The 23,488-nt window shown below is 31.5% G+C and overlaps 1 protein-coding gene across 2 annotated transcripts in view; it reads right to left on the reverse strand.

The window, feature by feature from the left end:
* The window catches only part of LOC145276962 (short transient receptor potential channel 7-like), a 946,690-nt gene that overhangs the window by 720,873 nt on the left and 202,329 nt on the right, over positions 1-23,488 (reverse strand). The window lies entirely within an intron of this gene.

Below are 23,488 nucleotides of genomic sequence, written 5' to 3' on the forward strand. Positions count from 1 at the left end.
ATGTAAAATGTAAATTTACAAATAAAGAAGTGTAAAATAATTATGTAACGTTGTCGTTAATACTTTAAAGCGTCGCAAAAGAAAGAACAAACATAAAAAAAACAAGAAAGGAAAGAAAACTCGACTCACTATTTCTTTTTTTTTAAACCCTTACTACCAGTTATTTCTAACAAAGCATTTCTTTTCTAAATATTTAAGCACTTAATTTCTCCTTCTCCGGCCACGTGTAAATTTTCCTCTTTATTCTGACATCACTCACGTGTCTCGAACACATGCTTCTCTCGTCACGTCGTGAACACCACTTCTCCGAACACGTGTATCCTTTTGTCTCTGCTCTGACGTTACATCGCGCAGCCGGCTTGGTCATTTGCATATATAAGCTGTTATACGGCGCTGCTAACAGCGCTAGAGCCTCTGTTACACTTAATGGAAAACAATTATCTATGTATGCGACTTTCTAGAAAAAGATGCATTGAATAGAAAATATACGATACAACTGTTTTCTTGTTTTCTTTTTCTTTCCTTTTATATCGTCTGGACGTGATAAAAATACATGGACTTTATGGAAACAATGCAAAAGAAACTTCGACCTCCGTTGGCTAGGATTTTTGTCTTTATCAACAAAATTCATGAATAGAATTTCATGCATAACGCGCATCTCCCTATGGTTTCAATCGATAAAACTCTTGAACTCAATAAACAGTAATGCAGTAAATACGTGCATTTCTTTTCTTTTACAATTTTAAAAAAGTTGTTCGGATATTTTGCCAACCATTGTTTGTATATATATATATATATATATATATATATATATATATATATATATATATATATATATATATATATATATATAAAAGAAATAAGAATTACAATTCAGTTCACAAAGATAATCCAAAATAGCAAACTTAAAACATATTGTACATATTACAGATTTAATATTTATAAAGTAATCCTAACTTAATCTGTGTCTCCTTTTTGCAAATTAAATATGCTTTTTAACTCTACTTAAAATGTTTTAACATGGTTTATTAATTCTTTGTTCTTATATATATATATATATATATATATATATATGGCCACTCACACAATGAAGGTTTCGCTTTGCTTTCAAAACAACTCTCAACCTAAAAATCAAATCCACCACTATCTAGTTTATAATCGACAGTATTACTTCCTAAGCCATAAGATCAACGCTAGTAAATTATATCTTCATGTCAATATATTACCATTGACCGCAACTGTACATACATACATACATACATACATACACATATATATGCATGTATATATATATATTTATATATATATATATTTAAGAAAATTCTGAATTAAATTATGTAGAATTACAACAATGTTTGACAAATGAATAAAGTACTTTTTATGGGTTTCCTTAATCTATGAATTTTAATAGAATGGTTCATCTCATCGAAGGTAATGTTATCAGCAAGTAATTTTAAATTTCGATTATTATCATATGAATTAAAATTAAAATGATGGTGTAAAAAGAATACTCCATGACTGAAAAAATCAGGACACAAGAACTGTTGTACAATCCAATGAATACTTGTATATTCCAGATTTAATTTCGTCTTTTTAAAGCATAATCTAAACTAGAAGATAAAATCCAAGTCAGTCATATGTGGTAATCCATTATTTGAAATGTGATCGAATCAATTCAGAAGTCTTTGAAATGAATCGATATTCGTGCAGGCAAAATAATGGAGTGAATTAAACGAAAAACTAGTTTTTTAAGTACTTTTTTGCTGATAAATTACTTTTGTAGTTAAATCATATTAAATTGATATAACCTTTTTTTTATATTAAAGTTTTCAAAAATATTTAAAGTATAACATAATGTTGAATAAACTAAAACAGGGAAGAAATTCTCAAATGCTCTCACTGGCGATTTATGTACAAAAATGACCGGGAAATTGATATTAATATTTATTTGGGCTTTATGTTTACAGTTTCATGTAATCTAATCCTACTCCACTTAAGTATTTTACTTAACACACACACACACACACACACACACACACACACACACACACACACATATATATATATATGTCTAACTGATGAGCCCAAATAAGGGCGAAACTCGAGTCTTGGACTCTCGGTTCTTTGACTGTCATGGCTCTTGTGGGTTGCGACGTTGTTTGGCTGTGGAATTTATTATATACAATTCTGAAAATCCTATCATAAGTTGCTCGCTTGGTTAGCATTGCTGGACTGCATCGTCCTTTCGAGTTAAAACTCCTACTTGTGAGACATCGGCTTGTAGTTATTAGCTAGTTGGATGATCGCGTCCCTTGTTGAGACGAAGTAGGTTCATTTCAAAGTCGGATTTCGGCGCGGTTTGCTTGATCTGTGTTGGTAATAGAAATTCTTGTGTGCAGGGCGTTTGCTCAGTTGGTATAGTGCTTGCCTTGCATGCAAGAGGATCAGGTTTCGAATCCTGTGTCTAACTGATGAGCCCAAATGAGGGCGAAACTCGAGTCTTAGACTTCCGGTTCTTTGACTGTCATGGCTCTTGTGGGCTTGTTTGGCTGTGGAATTTATTATATATACATTTATTTTTGTGTGTGTGTATATATAATATTATAATATACCGCTTCACTAGGAACGTTTACTCATTTTTATGCTCATCTCCAAAAAGTTTCCGCTTAATAACAATACATGCTTATACATTTTTCGGTCCAACGCTGATAATTGTATGCATATAATTCTCCACATATATGTATTTATTGTTGTTTATCCTTTAAATATGCCCACCAATGTGCATAAAACCTAAAAATAACAAGCCTTCTATCGGTTTATGTATATTCCCTCTCGCTGATAGTCCGATATATTAATAATTTTTGATGTTTTCATATAGTCTATCATCACATATCACGCGCCACATACATTATCATCCACTATTTAATGTCATCAGCATGAATGATGTACTAGCACCACAGTAAAATATTTCAATTAATGCACTAATCTTTGATGTTAATATTTCCGTTCTTATTTACGTTCATACTAGCGTAATATTTTTAGTTTAGATATATTTACATGCTTTATCAATATTCTAATTCAGCAGTGATCACAATTCTTCAAACACCCATGTATGTACGTAAACAGTTAATCATCTATTGTTTACATTAACTAAATTCAAGCATTTTTATTTTACTTATCTTCACTTTTCATGCCTTTTCTCAAGGTGTTTACAATTACCCTACTACTTCCTGCATTTGATCCATCATTAAATTATGATACATGATATTATCATGTTCAAATGTGTCTTTTTATTTTCTATTTCTGTTCTTTTAACTAGCAGTTCCACTCAGATTTGCTCGTGCCCTATATACTGTTCATAACTTTATGTGCATATGTATATATTAAAAATGTGAATATGTACGGTAATGTCTTTCGATATAATAGGCTTCCTCAATTACTATAGAGAAAAAATGGTGGAGACCACAGGACCCCAATTTTGACCCCTTAACATTTATTGTTTTGAGCTCAAATTAAATTAAAATGTTTGACCCATGTCCAAGTAACCTACATGTAAAATTTCAAGTGTTTAGACCCAAAATTGGCGAAAGAGTTTAGTAGAATATGCAAAGGTTAACTCTGCAAACTTTGACCTTTTAGCAGCCAAATTTTCGCCCAAAAACTGATTGTTGCATGTCTGAATGCCCTTTATATAAAATTTAAAAAAATGTTTAGACCCAAAATTGGTTTAATAGTTTGCTAGAGACCGCAAACGTAATATTTTTTGAACTTTGATCCCTTTGGAAGCCAAATTCTCAGCAAAAAAAAAAAACCGATTACAAAGCTTGTCCTATACCTGAATACACTTTACGTAAAATGTCAAATGTTTAGACCAAAATTTGGCTTAGTAATTTGGTAGAGACCGCAGAGGTTAATTTTTTTTTTTACTTTTACCTCAGTTATGACCCTTTGAATTTATTGTTTAGGGCTCAAATTGAAATATAAAGTAAGATCTATTTCCAAGTAGCCTCTATCTAAAATTTCAAGTGTTTAGACTACACATTCGTGCAGGAATTTGGTAGAGATTTCAAAGATCCAATCATTGAACTTTGACCCCTTAACAGCAAAATTTCTGTCCGAAATCCGATTAAATTTTTTTTTCTCAAACTCAATACCTCGTATGTCAAATTTCGAGTATGTAGACCGAAAATTGACAGTTATTTGGTAGAGAAATGTACACAGAATGTAGATACACACACACACACACACACACATTTTCACTTTTATAGATATGTAGATTCATATTAATTTCCAAATTACCGTATTCCATTGTATTTTATTTAGTTATCTATTTAGTTGGATTATCATTTATAGTTTAATTATATGCTTTCAATACTTACCAGATTTAGTTATTTCAAACGTTTATACTCTTTCTGATTCCCAAAGATTCGTTATATCATATATTGTTTTGTATTACGTCATAGTATGTTTTCAATGCAGTCACACCTAATTATTTTATTCCGATAGAAAGGTGACATACAATTCATATGCTTAAGTTTTATTAATGTAATTATTACTGTAATCTATGTTAAAGTGAACTTATGAAATAATTTACTTGCTACTAAATTTATATTATTTAGTTGTGTTTAAATCCCATCCATATAACAGTGCTTCCCAACCTGTGTGTTACAACTACATATATAGTCGCGACAATAATGTCATGTGTCGCCAATTAATTTAAAGCTAAATCTGAATATTATATAAAACACGGTGAAAAACATTGACATGGAAGTAAGATTTCGGTTTACTAGTTAATGTAAGAAATGTTTTCCGTCGGTGCCTTCTTTATCTAATGGTCACACAAGTAGATTTCCCGGTGTCGCGTCGCCTTCTTTTTCTCGTAACAGATCGTATATGTTTTTGTGTGTTGATGAAACTGAGTAGAATTTATTATGTAAAGTTTGCCTGTTGAGAATATTGCTGCAGTGTAAGTATTATGATGTGCACATATACTGAGTGTTGGTGCGCTTCTTTATCTGAAAGGTTTAGGAGACAGGAAGAGAAAAAAGGAAAGAGGGGAAGAGAAAAAGAGAAAGAGGAAGAAGGAATGAGTGAAGGAAAATTATCGCATAGGCCATGATAACAGTCAACCATCTCTTCTAGTACGTTCCTGTTCCTGTTCTGTTGGCTTTCCCTGGTCTACTCGCCTTTTGCCTTTCTGTATTTATTGCGAGTTCGGCTTTTTTTATTTGTTTTAGTTGCGCCATCGGTATCGCTCCTCCCACTTCACTAGTGTTATTCGGGTGGTTGTTAACCTTTTAAAAATCTAAGAAAAAAATACAACGATGATTTCTTGAAATGAGGATTCACAGTGCATAATATGTCTAGAAGCTTTTGATCATTAGTCTATGAAATCAGATACACTTCAAACAAAGTAGTCTAACTTGAAAAAAAATATTGATTTGTTTAAAGACAAAAAGTGTTGGTGCCAGAAGCTGTCCACCTTATAGCAGTGGATTATAGCAAAGCCAGAATAAAGCCACAATTACAGCTTTCTACACATGCAAAAAACAACACACAATCGCAGAAAATATTTTTTCTATGCACCAAAGATATTGTACATGCTCACGTTTGGTCCTGTAGCAGTAAATACATTATCGTCTCTATTCGTATAATACGATAAAATCTACCGATAGACAAATTAATTTCAAGAACCGATTGTGAAAATATAACCTCGGTATCTTAATATTAAAAAAAAAGTCTAAAATCAAACCATTCATAACAGGCACACTATTTTGCCACAGCTAAAATATTTCCTTGTTTGCTTATTTCCTTTGTGCATCCTCCCCTCAAAGTTTTCACGAACGGTACTTTTTTCGGAGAACGTTCGATCTGTGAAACACGGGCTACCGCATTATCATTTTCAAGTTCAAAGTCAACAAATATTTGTCGAGACGTACTCTTAAGTAAACTTTTTTTTCTGTCCGTTCTTCGTTTTCATCTTTTCATTGTATAGTTCATCGTTTAACAAAAAATCTTACTATTGCTCATCCTCGAATGGCTTTTGGCCTTGAGAAATTAATGGGTCATCACTATATAAAAGACCAAGCATTGAATGCATATATATATATATATATATATATATATATATATATATATATATATATATATAAACTCTTGCGCGCACTATCTTACGGTTTATTAAAACTCAAATAAATGAATAAATTGTGGAGTCATGAACCTGACCGACGAATGTAGGTAATACGGCGTATTTTTGCATTGATTATAGATAAAACGGAGGTAGTAGAAGTTACAGATATAACAACTATTTAAAGAAAAATATTTAGAGCTTTCTTTTATTCCCCTTTAAAATAAGCTATAAAATAATGATAAATTAGAAAATTTCTAATTAGACTCCTGCTTACCAATGGTAGAAATTGCTTTCTGATTTGACTTTTGCTTTTAATGAAAGAATTATCAGTTTTCGATCTGGAAATTAAAAGTCGCCAACTACTGGATGTTAGGAATGGTAGGTATTCCTTCGTTTCATTATAACGTTATCCTCACAGAGCCAAATATTTACAAAGACGTCCATTATACATTGAACGAATTCAAAGATATAGAAACCTAACTAAAATATCTTGTCTATTTCAAACAATTTTGTGCGATATTTCTTAAACAGGATATGGATAAGATTGTTATATCTTTCTAAGCTTTTTTCACAATATTCAGGGCTAATGAATGCTTCGGTCTTTTCCAGTTTTCCTGGGACATATGGCCAAATGAATATGAGATGTTTTTAATTATAAATTACATCTTATTTGTGAAATTATTATTATTATTATTATTATTATTATTATTATTATTATTATTATTATTATTATTATTATTATGTACTCACAAGGAGTAGTAACATCAAAGGTTTCTCTTTGAGAACAACTTGTGGTGTTCCCTGGCGTCTAACTGACAACAAGTCTCCCCACCTCTTTCGATAACATTTGTAAATGAATTTGTCTTAGCACGACAACCGTTTATAATTGATTTCTCTCTGGCAACGACTATTAAGTCGTCGCCGTCATTGGAATTTTGGATTACAAAGAACCTCCCCAAGTTCCCAGTCCGCTCGCATGTATCCAGTGCAGGTCTGGTTAGTGCTTTCTATTGTCGGGTTTTCCATAAGACTGTTTCATGTGGGGGCAGTTGATGCAAACATTACACTTTTTTAGTGGAGGTTTAACTTATAATTATATGGTTTCATTTTTTGATTTCATATAATGTTTCACCATCTTTGTGATTTAATTCAATTGCATTTTATATATCTCTGCTTAGTGTTTATAGCTTATGTGAATTAGTCTCTGCGTTCAAGGATTTTCCTTAATATTTCAGTCGTTTTCATTACTGTTATCCCATGTACATTCTCAGACATGACCTGATTCTAATCTTTTCCACAAGTTCTCGAGATGGGTGCTACCTTGATTTCTTCATCTTCCATATCCCTTTAAACTCTCTGGCCAGTTCCCTGTATTTGTTTCGATTAACTGACATTTTGATATTCACCCTGTACTTTACTGAAACGGCGAAATCTACAATCTAGCATGATTTTTCCTTCTTGTTAACTGTTATAACATCCGGGTTTCTTGCTAGGATTGATTTATCTTTTTATACGTCCATGTCTCCTAGGATTTTTTGGTTTCTTATTTTAAATGCTGTTGCCGGTTTTTACTTGTATTTTTCTGGGTGTTCAAAATGCATTGTCTGCATAGTTTCTAATGTACTGCCTTCCTAAATTGATCATGTTTATTCTTATATTTTCGGGGGCTAGTGTGCGGAAATCACTAGTTCTATGGTTTATTGCTTCGTCTTTTTATCCACAGAGTCTGTATTTTCTGTTTGGTTGTGTCTTGTCGATATTGACTTTGACATAGCGTGTTCTAATCGTGTTATCTTGGGCGGCTGTTAGTAAGGATTGAGTTTTTTAGGTGAACATTTCGTATCCAAGTCCATGTGTTTTCATGAGACTCATTTTTATGAATAAACCGTGTAGCTGTTTCTCTTTTCATTCTCTTTTTTCGTCTTATACCTTGAACCTCTGTTCACTATCTTGTTCGTTTTTCGTTTGTCTTTTGCTGTAGGGATTAATCTTTGTGTGTTCTTCATTATGTATTGTTCTATTTCTTTTTGTGTCATTTACACAGTCTTCAATACAAACAATTTGTCTTTCCTATTTACGTTCACACACACACACAAACACACACACACACAAACACACACACACACACACACACACACACATATATATACGGCTAGATGGCCACTAATTCGCAAACAAAATTTAAAAAAAAATGAAAAATAATGATGACAATGTCGTTCATCAAATTCGTCTGTGTTTGTTTACAATATCACCTCAATAGAGATTGACGATCTTAAGAATAGTTTTTCTTCTCTTATAGACAAGAAGAAGAATTTTTACACGTGGATATTTTACGTTACATTGGCAAAGTAATTTGTTAACATGAAAATTAGTAACCACCTTTTCTTTGTTATCTTTCAAATATTTCAATGCTAGTTCTTTTTTGTGCCTTTAATCCTCCTACTTTTTGCTGATGTGGAGACTTTGTTTAAATATAAAAATCTTCTTTTTTATCAAATTATTGTTCAAGACATATTGTCTATTTCAATAAAAATACCGTTTCCGAAACGATCGTACAATCTATTGATTTTGTTTGTGTTTCCTTTTGAAAATGATTGGTAATTCAAAATTATGAATCGTCTTACTCAATATATATATATATATATATATATATATATATATATATATATATATATATATATATCATTAATCAAAATATATCAGAAGCTGTGAAAAGCATTTTTCAATAGTTCAAAGCCTATTTATTAAAGATAAATGAATAATTTATTTTGCAGAAAAAAATCAAACACACAAAATATAAAGTTAGATGATATAAAAAAGTGTATATATATATATATATGCATATATATATATATATATATATTTCTATAAAAGTCTGAGGAAGCTACAGACGGCTAAAAAAAAAGGCCGGGTAGCTGAAACAATAATGTAACTTAACAGAAAGATGCGGTAATAAAAAATAAAACGCATATTTGCTCTACAGCAGTATTGAGCACTTTCTGCAGTTTTTATTAATTACCATTCCTACTATATATATATATATATATATATATATATATACATGTGCATACACACGCAGATACATACATAATTACTCACAAACACATGTTTCGTCTTCCCTAGGATATTAGTGATGATAGACCTACCGAAATACGCCTGCATCGTTTTTACATATAATTCAGTTTATATTTATAACATATGAGGATTATATTGCTTTATTTATTAAATTAGATATTATATAACATATATACCTATAATTCTTTTGGCTGATTATCTAAGCTAAATCAGAATAATATCGATAAAATATGTGTATATAATTCATTCTGTTATATGTAAGTCAACATAAAATTATATATATATGTGTGTGTGTGTGTGTATATATATATATATACTAGCAAAAGTACCCGTCGTTGACTGGGTTCAAAAGCAGCCTACAGAAAATGGACTCTGATTTATGAAAGTATGATAGGTTTTGAAAAGAAAGGGTTGTAAATTGGTGTTGAATTTGGGGGTATAAAAACCAAAGCAAAATATGATGAAAGTAAAAATAAAATAGATAATCCCATAATTTATTATATCATACCTGTTCACACTGAAACACTTAATACAATATTCTGTGGATCTATATTGAAAAACCGTGGTAAACATTGTGACATATTTCCATTCTATGGAGGTCAGGCGCAAACGAACACCCCATAATTTTATTATACCATATTTCTTCAAACTGAAACATAATTACCAAAGTATACTTATGCAGATAGATATGAAAAGTCATTATTAAAGTTTGTGCCTATTTCTATTCTATGGAGGCCAGGCGCGAACGCAGACACAACAATTTTATTATACCATCCCTATTTAAGTTAAAACATGCTTATCAAAGTATGCTTATGTACATCTATATCCAAAACACTTGTAAACGTTTTTTTTTTAATTTTAAAATTTTTTATTTCCATACTTTGTGGACCAGGCGCGAACGCAGACCCCACAATTTTTATAAATCACTGTTCTGCCAGATCAAACATACCCATCCCTGTGTCTCCATAATCTTCTATCATTATATGCAATCAGTTTTTTTAAAATAGTCACCATATTCGTGACCAGACACACACACATACCCACAGACATTCAGCTTTATATATATATATATATATATATATATATATATATATATATATATATATATATATGGGTGTGTTAAGTAATTGTATTGTTATGTAGATTTATTTGTTTCAGTAATAAAACCGTCCACTTCACACATTTTCAATTTCGAGTAATAAAATCGATAGAATCGACCAATAATACAAATATTTCCAATTATTGATACAATTATTATTCCGATAATTGCTTCTATTCTGATTACTTAACGTACTTTAAAATGCAATTAATTTTCTTTTACACATTCTTCCCTGATCGTATCTCTGTACGCATGATTAATCACAGAAATTATTTCAATCACATTCGTCGATGTAGCATACATGTTCGCGCCATATTTACGAATGCCTCGCTTTGACATTTTGAAGGTACGTGCATATTTGGAATGCTGGAAAAATCATATAACTGCGATCTGTACTAGAAAACTCACCTGACACAGTTAAACCAATAGTGCAAGGCCGATAACTCTAGTTTTACACAATTTAATCGGTGAATATTGGGTTACTACTGCATTAATTACATTCCTTGTTAAGCTCATTAAATTTCAGTACCTCAAATATAAATACGAAAATACCAGAAACAATCCGACTAACAGTAAAATTCCATCTTCCACGCATGTCCAGAGATGTCAGAAGAGTTTATACTCCATTATCTGTTTTTCATCAAACCATTTTCTTTTACAATTCCTTCATTACTTTATGTGTTCCAAACTCCACTAAGCTGCATACATTTAAATGCTATGCAAAGAAACAATCTCCCCACTTTAACATCACTTATAAAACTGGCCGCTAATCAGAGGAGCCTCTTACGTCTCTGTTGCAATATCCCATTGTTTGTTGTGAATTTATTGAAAAACATTAGCAGCACGAACGCGTCTATCTACCGCGATTGCAAATACTCTTTATTTTTTCCCCTTTTGTACCTAACCTGAAATGGAACTTCCACGAACAGGGTTCCCTTCTAATATGCCATCTTTGGCACAAAATGCCACGGGAACGTTTCTTTATTGACTATTCCATTGTCCAATGTTAATAAATACGCGTCGAATCGTACTCATTTAATCAAACTCTGGCGTTTCCTCACATTGTTTCTGAACAGTTTCTTAATTGTTTCTTGTACAGTTTTCTATCCTATTAAAGTCTCATTAATCTTTATCCTTGAGTGGAATTTGACCTTGCTTATAGAAAAATGCTAGGATTGAAATATTGTAGGAAGGTTATGAGCATGACTTTGTATGAGACGTATATTTCTCTATGAAGCTTCATAAACCGTTGTATTAAACTTTATTACTTTTAGGCATGTGGGCATTGACATGGAACATTCACCGGTCATCGTTTACTTGTAAGTGCAGGTAGGATTTCTTTAACCTGACTGACAACAAAATTCCACTGATCCTCTAGCACTCTCTGCCTCTTTAGAATACTGTTGTAAATTACTTTGCTGCTCGCAACAGCCAATGTGTTACGACTGTAAACGTCCACTGGTTTTCCTGAAAATTTCATTGGCAAGAAGTTTCACCAGGTTACCTGTATCTCCCAGTGAAGGCTGATAGTGAGGTCTGGATTTTGTTCTGTTATCGGTCTTTCCATTCTCCTGGACCAATTCTCCTGCCGTTGACATCGCATTTTTGTGGGATACATGCAAAAATTGAACCTCACTCTAACATCAAATCATAGAAAAATATACCAGTTAGAACCGTAATTTATATAACATTCAGTATAATTATAAAATACCTACAAGTAAATAATTAAAAACCGGAGCTATTAAGCATATTATTAATATGGGACAAGATAGCGTGAGTAGTAACACTAGATCAAGTCCGTATCTCCATTGATGTTGACCTAAACAAAGCTGAGAGAAATTAAGAATACTGAATATTAATATAAAGAGACAGTGGAACCTTCGGAATATATGAATCAGCTCAGTAATGATAGTAGCCTATTTCAATCAATATACATAATAAAATGGCAGATGAAAATACCCGCTCAACTAAGTGCAAGAGAGAACCAAATAATTGTATTTAAGAATACGGTTAAATGCTAAAAATAATTAAATTATTTTAAATAGCGAGGGAATGGCTGGCATCCGGTAAGATGGTCCGTCCTTATAAATACAAAGAGAAAAATATTAAAAAAAAAGTTAGATTAATATAAAATGGACAACTAAAATCGTGGCGGATTCAAAGTTTCCCATGATTATTCTACTTATCTTTGATCACCACCTACTAATGCTGAGTCTTTTTGCAAAAGTGAACGAATTACTTATTTGATTCAACTAAACATTGACGCCTGTTCTCCACGCCTATGAGTGAACATTTTAATCATAAAGCGAAAGATACTCGTCTGCTGCATACAATAAAACAATACTCTAAGGCAGACTGACATACATCGATAGGTGACATAGAAATAAATAGATTGATAGATATAGAGAAGTAGAGATGGATCAATAGAAACATATATATCTACTATTATATAAGAGTTACTTTGTATATATATATATATATATATAGAGAGAGAGAGAGAGATAGATAGATAGATAGATAGATAGATAGATAGATAGATAGTAATAGAGAGGGCAGTTTGCAAAATATAGACAGAGGCACAGAGGGATAGTAAGATTAAAGGAGCCAAAGATTTAAAAAAGAGGTAAAGTGTTTGAGAAATTTATATATCATCTCTGGAACATTTTTTTGATTCATAGAGAATTAATCGGTCAAATACATAATTGTTGCTGTACACAATTTTATAGTGACGCATTAAGCTGTTTATTTACGTATATAATTGTAGCGGTATTAATACATCGACTTAAGTCAGAGGAATACTTAATAACCTGAGTAGTGTAGATCGCATAGGAACGTACATTTGAGAAAGAGAACGTACCGAATAAACTATTTCTATTAAAAATCGCATCCATAATAATAGTCAGAACAATTGAGAAAAACAAAATACTATAGATAAAATTGTACCTGATCGGAAACTTATGGTTAAGCGGCTTAACCAAACTTGACTTTAAAGTATAGGATTTTACAAGGAAAATGTTTCTTCACGTTTCGCCATGTTTCTTATGTGAACGTATTCACATGAAAAATGTTTTTCTTATTTGAACGTGGATAACATGAAAACTGCCTCGAACAATTCAACGTCGTTTAAGTACAATCGTGGTTCAACATTATTGAAACTGTCTATAGGTATACCGTTGTTAGTATTAGCCATTAGCCTTCATCTGATGCTTCTTTTTTATGTTTGCGATTTGATCCGCGTATGCGCAAATTAATTCACGCCTGACAAAATGTTTGAAGAAAAATCGAGCTAAAATAAAGATTAAAGAATGAACAAGATAGCAATATGATCGAATATGAATATATATTTTTCATTTGATTCCCTGATAAAGAAGCCTGAAAGATCTAAAAAGAAAAAACCAAGCAAAAACAAAATAGTTCATAGGGAACGAGAAATACAATACCAATATATACGCAATACTAAACATATCATTTAAATATATATTTTGTGATTTTAAATTCATAGGAAAAATTGATCAGTTCTGATTTCTCTTTATAAGACATTGATTCATTTTTACCCATATTTCCTAGTTGCAATTCGATGGCTTGCAATATGGGCAAGCAACAATAAATCTCAGATACTGAAATTTTCCATATCTGTTGCTTTTCGTTGTTAAAATGTGACTTCAAAGATTACTGTAAAATTCAATTCGTCAATGAGTAAGTCACATTTTTAAATATATTGTAGCAATTTGTGCACTTATAAAATCTTATTACACAACTCGGATCCAATTACTTAAATCAAGTGCATTTACTTATTAAAACAGCAATATATACAATATATATATATATATATATATATATATATATATATATATATATATATATATATATATACTAGCTGTACCCTGCCACGCGTTGCTGTGGCTCAAATTAGCGCAATGGAAAAAGTTCTAAGATGAGAAAAAGCATGTTTCTTATAGGTTAAAATTTCCATTTTGCATGGGTACACAGTTTTTGTTGTTCCATTTTCTTAGCTGATATAGAGATTTTCCGGTTTGGTGACTCTTGAATATGTAACATAAATTGTCCATGTGAAAAAACAGTCAGTGTGTAACTGTAAGGCCCACAATTGTAAAGATTGTTCCCTGTGCTTTGTTGATGGTTATTGCAAATGACAATAAAATTGGAAAGTGCAATTTGCTAAAGTGTAATGATGTATCCGGTGGAATCATAGGAATGCATGGAATGAAGATATATTCATCTGTGAAAGGTCCTGTTAAGATCGTTGTTTCTATGATATTGTTTGTTAATTTATTTTTACTGCAAGCTATGTGCCATTGCAAAGCTTGGATTGGTTTATATTTCCCAACATGATAATCAGTACACCAAAATTCAGTTGCAATACATGCGGTGGCATCACTGGCAAATATAACTGTTGGATAATTAACCACCTTATATACTTTCACAACAGTGTCGATGGATTCGTGTTTGACTACCTCACTTGGAATTTTACATTTAATTATAGCGTTAAGTGCATGGGCATCTTTGTATTGACCTGCAAGAATAGCCCATTCACTCAGTCAAATGGAATTCTTATAATTTGAATATCTGCAAAAACCTTTTAAACTAACTATTCTTTTGATGGAATAAAATTACAGAAATTACAGAAGTTAAAAGTCAAAGAATTTTGCCCTTAACTCTGATCAGCTGGCACTTTTTCGTACCCAATTTCCCACAAGTGATGCAAAAGTTTTTGTGCGGATCGAACAGTCTGCAACTGGAATGCATATTTTGAGTTAAGTTTAATGTCTTCACATGGAACAAAAAAGTAGAGTATTTGAGGCAAGCATTTATTTCATCTGCTGGTGTTGATTGAAGAATAACAGGTAACATTTGTCTGATATCTCCTGCAAGCAATATTACTGCATTCCCAAATGGTCTGACATTGACACGCAAATCTTGCAAGGATCGACCAAGAGCCTCAAGTGATTTTTGCGTACCATTGTGCATTCATCCTAAACAATAAGTTTGCATTTTTGCAATATGTTTCCCCATATTGGATGTTTTGGAGATGTCGAACATGAGATTTTTGAAAAATTGAATGTTTTAAAGTAGAATAAATAATTCTTCTATTGGCAGCAAGGTCGCAGGTATTCCTCATGCAGCAAGGGCTAAGGCTATGTCATTTTGTTACCAAATGGCTGCCAAAATCAATTTAATTAGAAAGGTTTCACCAGTTACTTCTGGTGCTGTTCAAGGTAGCAGTAATTTTCAAATAACTTCTATTCTCACAGTCAGTAAATTAGGTGACTAAAATAGGATTTATCCATGTTTTGACAATGCCTTATTCACTGTAATTAATTTAGGAGACTAAAATATGATGAGGGATTAGAGATGGACAGATAGAGAGGAAGATATATAGATAGAAAAGAGACAGTGAGAGGAAAATAGAGAAAGAGAAGGAGATAGCGAGATAAAGGGATTGATAGATAAACAGAGAGAGGGAGAGAGTTAGAAACAGAGAGGGATGAGACAGAGGAAAGGAGAGAGATAGAGGGAGTTAGAGAGAGAAAGAAGCTCAAAGAGAGATGGAGAGAGTGATATATAGAGAAAGATAGATTGAGAGAGGGAAAGGGAGAGATGGATAGAGAGAGATATTAAGATAGGAAGAGAGAGGGGAAGAGAAACAGAAGGTGAACTACACTTCACCGTTTTTTCCTTGTTCAGTAGAGAAGAAATCTTTCGAGACTGAGGCAATTTTAATGTTTTGTTATTATCCAGAGTACCCCTTTTTGGGGGGGTACATTTTCCTCGCATTAGAAACCGACCGGGTTATCTGTACTTTCACTTAACATATTAATAAAAGAAAAATATATTGTAAAATTTGAAAAAAATAGCACGATAACATAAGTGCATAAGTGCCACTTTAGGTACTCCTTGGGTGTTGAGTTCCATGGCGACCAGCATAATTATTTTATGGTCGCTCCCTTAGCCCCCCCCTAGTCAAGGCTAATGCATGCGCACGTAACATTTTTTTTATTTACTGACGTTGGCTTAGTAACTAAACGATTTATTGATAATTTCGTAACCCTTAAACGCATGCCGGAAGATTTAAATTGGTTCATTATTGTTGTAATGAAAAAAAAAAGTTTCATTCAACACAAAACCAAAAACACATATTAATGATAAATGATTTATTATTCTATTCATTGAAATTTACTAATTTTTAAATAAAAAAGTAAAAAAAAAGTCAATAAAAAAATAGTTGCTTATGTGCACATAAAAAACTTTTTTTTTTTTTTTTAGATTAGGTCCACCTTATAATCACCCCCCAACCTCTTCATCTTAAGAACAGCTTCCGGAATAAACACCACTTTTGGAGGGGGGCTATTTGCAAAATTTAACTGATATTTGCTGTCAGCATACCCACCCGAAAATACTATTTAAAAAAAGGAGGGGTTCAGTGCCCATGGCAGAGAAGTAGATTTATTTATCAATAAAAGTTGCGGAGAAGTAAATTTATTTATCAATAAAAGTCGTCATTTAAAAAAGAAAATTGTGGAGGTGTACCTAAATGTAAATATTTACCCAAAAAATTATCCCGAAGTTTATTACAAAAACGCTTTGTTTTCGCACTATTCAACAATTTGTTCATCCGCGCATGTAAATTAAAAAATATTTGTAAAAGTGAGAAGTTATCAGTAAATGATTTAGTTTTTTATTTATTTATTTTTTTACATTAGGCCCACCTCCACAAATGTTAAGAACGGCTTTCAGAATAAACACCCTCAACCTCGCCATGTTAACAACGGATTTCGGAATAAACACCATTTGGGGGGTGGGGGGATATTTAAAAAAAAAGTCGATAAAAGTCGTCATTTAAAAAGAAATTTAAAATCAAATGTTTGTAAAAGTGAGAAATTATTAATAAATGTTTAGTAACATTTTTCGGTGCTAATGCAGAGAGTGATCCGCGCTATTTTTTTTATTCAATTGCAAGGTTAAAGTACAGAATAGGTACAAAACACCCTCCCCTCCCCATGTTTAGAATGGCTATTTAAATAATAACGTTATTATTTCAGCATGGATCACTCTCTGCATGAGTACCCATTTTTTTTTAATATTCATAAAAAGTAAAACTTTTTTCAAATAAATAAATAAATAAATAAATAAATAAATGTTTGTAAATGTGACAAATAATCGTTTAGTTACGGCAACGTCAGTAAATAAAATATGTTACGTGCGGGGTGGGGTGGGAGACTAAGGGAGACACTATTATTTTTTTTTACTGGTCGCCATGGAACTCAACGCCCAAGGAGTACCAAAATGTAATTTTTTTTATAAAATAAATGAATTTCAAGCAATTTTTGCAATAAATAATAGATAGCAACTTCGTTAATTTTACGACTCGCCCCAGCATATTATAAACACTCTAACTACCCCATGTTAAAACTTTCGGAATGAACACCCTCAACCTCCCCATATTAAGAACGGCTTTCGAGGCTTATGGAAGGGCGTTTTTTTTGTTGTTTTTTTTTTAACATGGTGTTAGGGTGTTAGGGTGTTAGGGTGTTTATAATACGTTGAGGCATGTCGTAAAAATGAAACAGTTTAGAAAAAGTTAAAACAAACTGTTTTATGTAAACAATGCCGTGAAAATAAACTAAACAATTAAAACGTAATGTTTAATGAGTGAAAAGCCTTAACATAAATAATATTAAAAAATTGGTAAGTACATAAATGAATTTAAATTTTTAAAATATGGGATTATTTTTTATTTTTATTTTTTTTGTGTGCTAATATTTTTTTAAAATCGTTTTCCACGTTTAATTAAAGTTTTATATTTTTTTTATTCAATTGTAAGGTTAAAGTACAGAATAGGTACAAAAAACCCTCCATTCCCCATGTTAAGAATGGCTTTTTAAATAATAACATTATTATTCCACTCCCTGCATCAGTAAGTTTTTGTTTTTTTTTACTTATCGAGTTAACAGAAAATGAAATCTTTCGTCAATTCGTGGCTGTGAAATGAATCGAACCGGAAGTTCAGTTTTATCAACAGAACAGATTCGCATTAACGGTTAAAAAATATATTTATTTTATTTAATATTTTAATTTTAATAATTCGCGAGGTAAACTTATTTTAATAACATAAAACATACCTCGACTCTAAAAATGGGTTGTCTGAAAATTTCAAATAAATTGGTAACGTAGAAATATGGTTTTATTCGTTTAGAACGAACCAACTTTACATTTATATATATATATATATATATATATATATATATATATATATTGCTGTGCAAATGTTCTTTATTCACTTATATTTCCATTTTCATACATACCAATTCTTATTTAAGAAGCTCAATGAAATTACAGAGCATATAATGAATGAATGACGAAAGTCTATATTCCAAATTTCATGATGTTGACCATCTTACAATTAATCCCTTTAATTCAGTTGACACAATTCTTGACAGTATCTGTTTCGTCCTTATTCATTGATATGGTAGGTAAGTGATTGGTTTTGTGCTACGTCCTTATTCATTAATATATTAATAGTGTGATTGATTTTGTCCTTCTGTTTTTGCGATCATCATCTTTCGTGTTTCGTTCCTCGCATCAAATGGCTTCGCATGTTGTTTGGCGCGATTTTTAATAAAAATACACAGCTTAACTTTAACCATGGTATTTAATTTATTTATTGTTATAATTCTCATAATTTATATATGTTTTCTTTCTTTTCAGCTTAAAAATAATTGTCAGCGAAATACTCTTCAAATAAACAAATCTTTCACGATCGGGCAACCCCATGTTTCAATAAAAAAACAGGTGTAGTAGTATAACGTACGTATTGATATAGAATGTCTTCTTATTATATAAATTTAAACGTGATAGGTTTTTGGTTCCAAATATATATTAATGCTATTCAAATTATCGTAGAATGCTAATCGAATAAATGAGCCAGTTAAGGTCGGTGTAAATGAATATTCATAGAGATAGCCCTTAATGGGAATAAGTAGAGTGTTCTACAGTTTGGCGCCGACGTAGCAAATTAAATTGAATCTATATTGAAAACTGATTTGCTGACGTCATTCGTATGGGAAAATCATTTGTGATTAATAATTACACAATACAGGTTCATAAAATGCACGAAATGAATTCAATTACATTAGTTCAAATTTACGGCTTATTATATATTCTATTGAGTTGCCGAGAATACTATTCTTTGCAATTCGACATTGAGAAACAAATTGCAACACGTATTTAAGTATGCAAACGTTTAAAAGAAAGCGCCTACAACAAAAACAATAAATAAATAAAAATGTTTTGAATTGAGCAAATTTGAAGATGAAATAAACATTTTCCAACAAGGGGGAAGTCAGAATAAATATGTCGATATCATGAAAAGACCTGAATTTTAGCTCTTTACCAATGGGGAAAAATAAAGCTTGTTAAGTTTGAATAAGTGATTATTCCTAAATAAGTAGTCGAATATGGTTAGATTTGTGCTTGTTTTTGCAGTAAAAATTAATCTCTATTGCTTCCTATTGAACTCTAACTGTAAATCGACCAAATAAATGATACTTACTTTCCTGCACCTTACCACAACAAAAGCCCATACAAAATATCAGCCAGATAGACTCAATAGTTGCCAAAAATGTGGAACTCATAAGCAGACTAATATCAAGCATTTTCTGTATCTTATATTTGTGCGCGTGTTTGTTTCCGATAACCTTCGAAAGTAATTAACCGATCATTATGAACTGTAAGACAGAGCTACAAAGTTGGACTGTGAGTTATATGGATAATATTTACTTTAATTTAATATATACAACATGGCAAAATGATATTGAAACACATACTCAATTTGAAAATGGGCAAATTTTTATAATACTTTAAAAAGAGATATTAGACAACAGTTAATAAATAATCGTAGAATTTAAATTAAGTTGGTTTCGAAAATTTTAAAATAAGGAGTACAGTTCACAATATATATATATATATATATATATATATATATATATATATATATATATATATATATATACTAGCATTTCGGCCCGGCGTTGCCCGGGTGTTTGGAGGTGTATGCGGAACAAAAAAAATAACAAGAAAAAAACGGTCAATTTCTTTTAATTTGACCCCTATTATGACCCCTTAACCTTTATTGTTTTGGGCTCAAATAAAGTTATAAAGTTAGATCCATGTCCAATCAACCTATATCTAAAATTTCAAGTGTTTAGACCAAAAAGTGTGGGAGGAGTTTGGTAGAGTTCTCAAAAGTCAAATCGTTGAACTTTGACCCCTTAATCGCCAAATTTCTGCCCGAAATCCGGTCACATCGATTTTCTCAAATCTCAGTACATGTATATCAAATTTCGAGTCTGTAGACTTATAATTGAAAGAGTTATTGCGTATGGAAATGTACACAGACACACACACAGACACTTTCACTTTTCTCTCTCTCTCTCTCTCTCTCTATATATATATATGTATATATTTAGTAATCATTATAAAACAAGATGAATTTATTTTACGCTCATAGCATTTTATTAGTACGTCTTATACGTTTCGTATATCGTATGTTTCGTCTAATAAGGGAAGACCACTAGGCAACTCATCAGAGGCAGATACGGCAGATACGCGTTTTTAAGAAAAACAGTCGGAAGATTTTCAGTTTATATATATTTATATCTATATATATTATTTTTAAAATGTAATTATCCACTGACACGTGTTTCGTCATCTACGACTTATCAGAGTGGCTGAATATAGCGAGATTCGAAATCGGGACCCTACGTTAATGAGCCTAAACTTCTTATCTCTAACCCATCTCGCCAACTGTATGGATATATCGCGATTTACTTAGATGTTGTTTGTTTTGGTTTTAGCGATATGTTTTGAATGAATTCAATTATTTATGAAAGTGCATTTTTACCTAAATGCGAGTTGGGAATAATTTTCCCTTTAACCAATTTGGTACACCCACATGGAGAGCGGTATATGTATATTATTTTTAAAATGTAATTATCAACTGACACTTGTTTCGTCGTCTATGACTCATCAGAGTGGCTGAATATTCACTATATTCAGCCACTCCTTTAGGTAAAAATGCACTTTCGTAAATAATTGAATTAATTCAAAACATATCGCTAAAACCAAAACAAACAATATCTATCTATCTATCTATCTATCTATCTCCCTCTCTCTCTCTCTCTATATATATATATATATATATATATATATATATTATATATGCCCCCTGACATCGTGCTTTCATTCTTCCATAAACGAACATTTCTGTAAAGTCTGAGGAGGCTACAAGACGGCCAAAAAACGGTCGAGTAGCTGAAACAATAATGTAACTAAACAGAAAGACCGGCAATAAAAAAATAAAACGCACATTTGCTCTACAACAGTATTGACCACTTTCTTCAGGTTTTTATTAATTACCACTCCTACTAAATATATATATATATATATATATATATATATATATATATATATATAGAGAGAGAGAGAGAGAGAGAGATTGATTTTAATCTTCGTATTCAGATATAAAAGTCAAGCAAAACTGTTCTGTTAAGGGAATAAAGTTTATCATTGACTTGTACAAACCCAACTGTACTTGTTAATTTCCCCAAAATTCCCGAAATATCCGTAGGGATGAATAAAGCAATAACTTAAAGTGGCTAAAAAACAATAATGCAGAAAAGAAACTAGGGAAAAAGGCTGAACTGCAGAATGCTAAATAAAAATTAATAAATATTTCCTGCGTATAATTTTTTTTACCATTCTACATTTCAGTCTTTTTTCCTAGTTTCTTTTCTGCGTTATTGTTTTTTAACCACTTTAAGTTATGACTTTATTTTTCCCTAGGTATATCATTTTGACTTTCTGCTGTTTGTTTCTTTTTCCAAATTAGTTTTGTTTTAATTGTTTGAATTCTATAATTATTAGTGTACGGGTATGCGCAAGTATACTTTGCAAAGCAACTTTTTTCTAATTGCATTTCAGAATTCATGTAAAGGAAACTAACTTAATAAGACGGTTGCGTGTCATGGTATTAGTATACGAAATAAGCCATGTTGGTGCTTGTTGAGGTATTCGGGTTTCCACGAACTGCTTTTCTTAAAAGTAAGTGTATGCAGTCTTAATATGTATTGTAAACTGCAAGGTTCGATTAAGGTCTTATTTTATTAAACCATAAAAAATAACGGAGGCTTTTAAAATGAATCTCTAAGATGATGTATTATGTAGTAAATATTAACATGTAAAAATTTAAGTAATGAACCGGCTACATGCGGAAAAGGTAGCCTATCGATAATAAGTGATTTTGGTTCCGAAATAAGAGTAATTTGCATTAGTGTGAAAAGCCTTTGCAACTCTTTCAGTGGGATTACGTAATTGATAAAGTACGTCCACTAGAAAAATAGAAGATGGACACTAAATGTATGTATTGTGAAGATGCTTTAATAGTAAGTGTAAATAGTGAACGTAATAATTGTGTATATTACTTACTATTCTGTAATGTTGTAAATGTCAGGAGAAAATCGTTTTGATTTTATTAATATAGGGACAACAAAAATGAGGAGAGCCTTCATTATTTTAGTCGAAATTGGAAATACTTTCAAATTTACGGAACCGCGTTTTTTTTTCGCCCGTGTACTTGTAAGTTGAATCACTTAAGGATAACTAAACTAAACAAATAAAAACAAACAAAACAAAACGAAAACAATATTTTAATTTCAAAACGGATCAATGAGAGGAGCGCGTCGGTTTTTCAGCTTGAAAAAGTTAAACTCTTGAATGTTAAACGTGTTCTTCATTTTTTGAAAATATCACTGAAAACTATACGCAATAAATTTTATAAAATGAAACGCAAACAACGGATCGATTAGAGGAACACATCAGTTTTTTTTTCAGTTGAAAAAATAAAGAAGAGGTGAAAATTATGAAAATGTAAGAAAGAAGATCAGAGAAAATATGATCGTACATTTATTTCTGGTTCGAGGCTCAAGGATTTCTTAACAACTCGGTTCAACGTTATAATTAAAAGAGAGTAGAAAATGGACCTTCAGTTTATTCTTAGCAGATGTGTGAGTCTCGCTGCGTTTATTTCGTCATTTAGTCTTCTCGTTTAATGAGCAATGCTTCTCACAAAGTGGGAAGAACTTTTTCTAAGTGAGAACCTATTCCCT

This window comes from Euprymna scolopes, chromosome 5 (assembly GCF_053919585.1).
Source record: "Euprymna scolopes isolate OS-2025 chromosome 5, ASM5391958v1, whole genome shotgun sequence".
NCBI lineage: Eukaryota > Metazoa > Mollusca > Cephalopoda > Sepiida > Sepiolidae > Euprymna > Euprymna scolopes.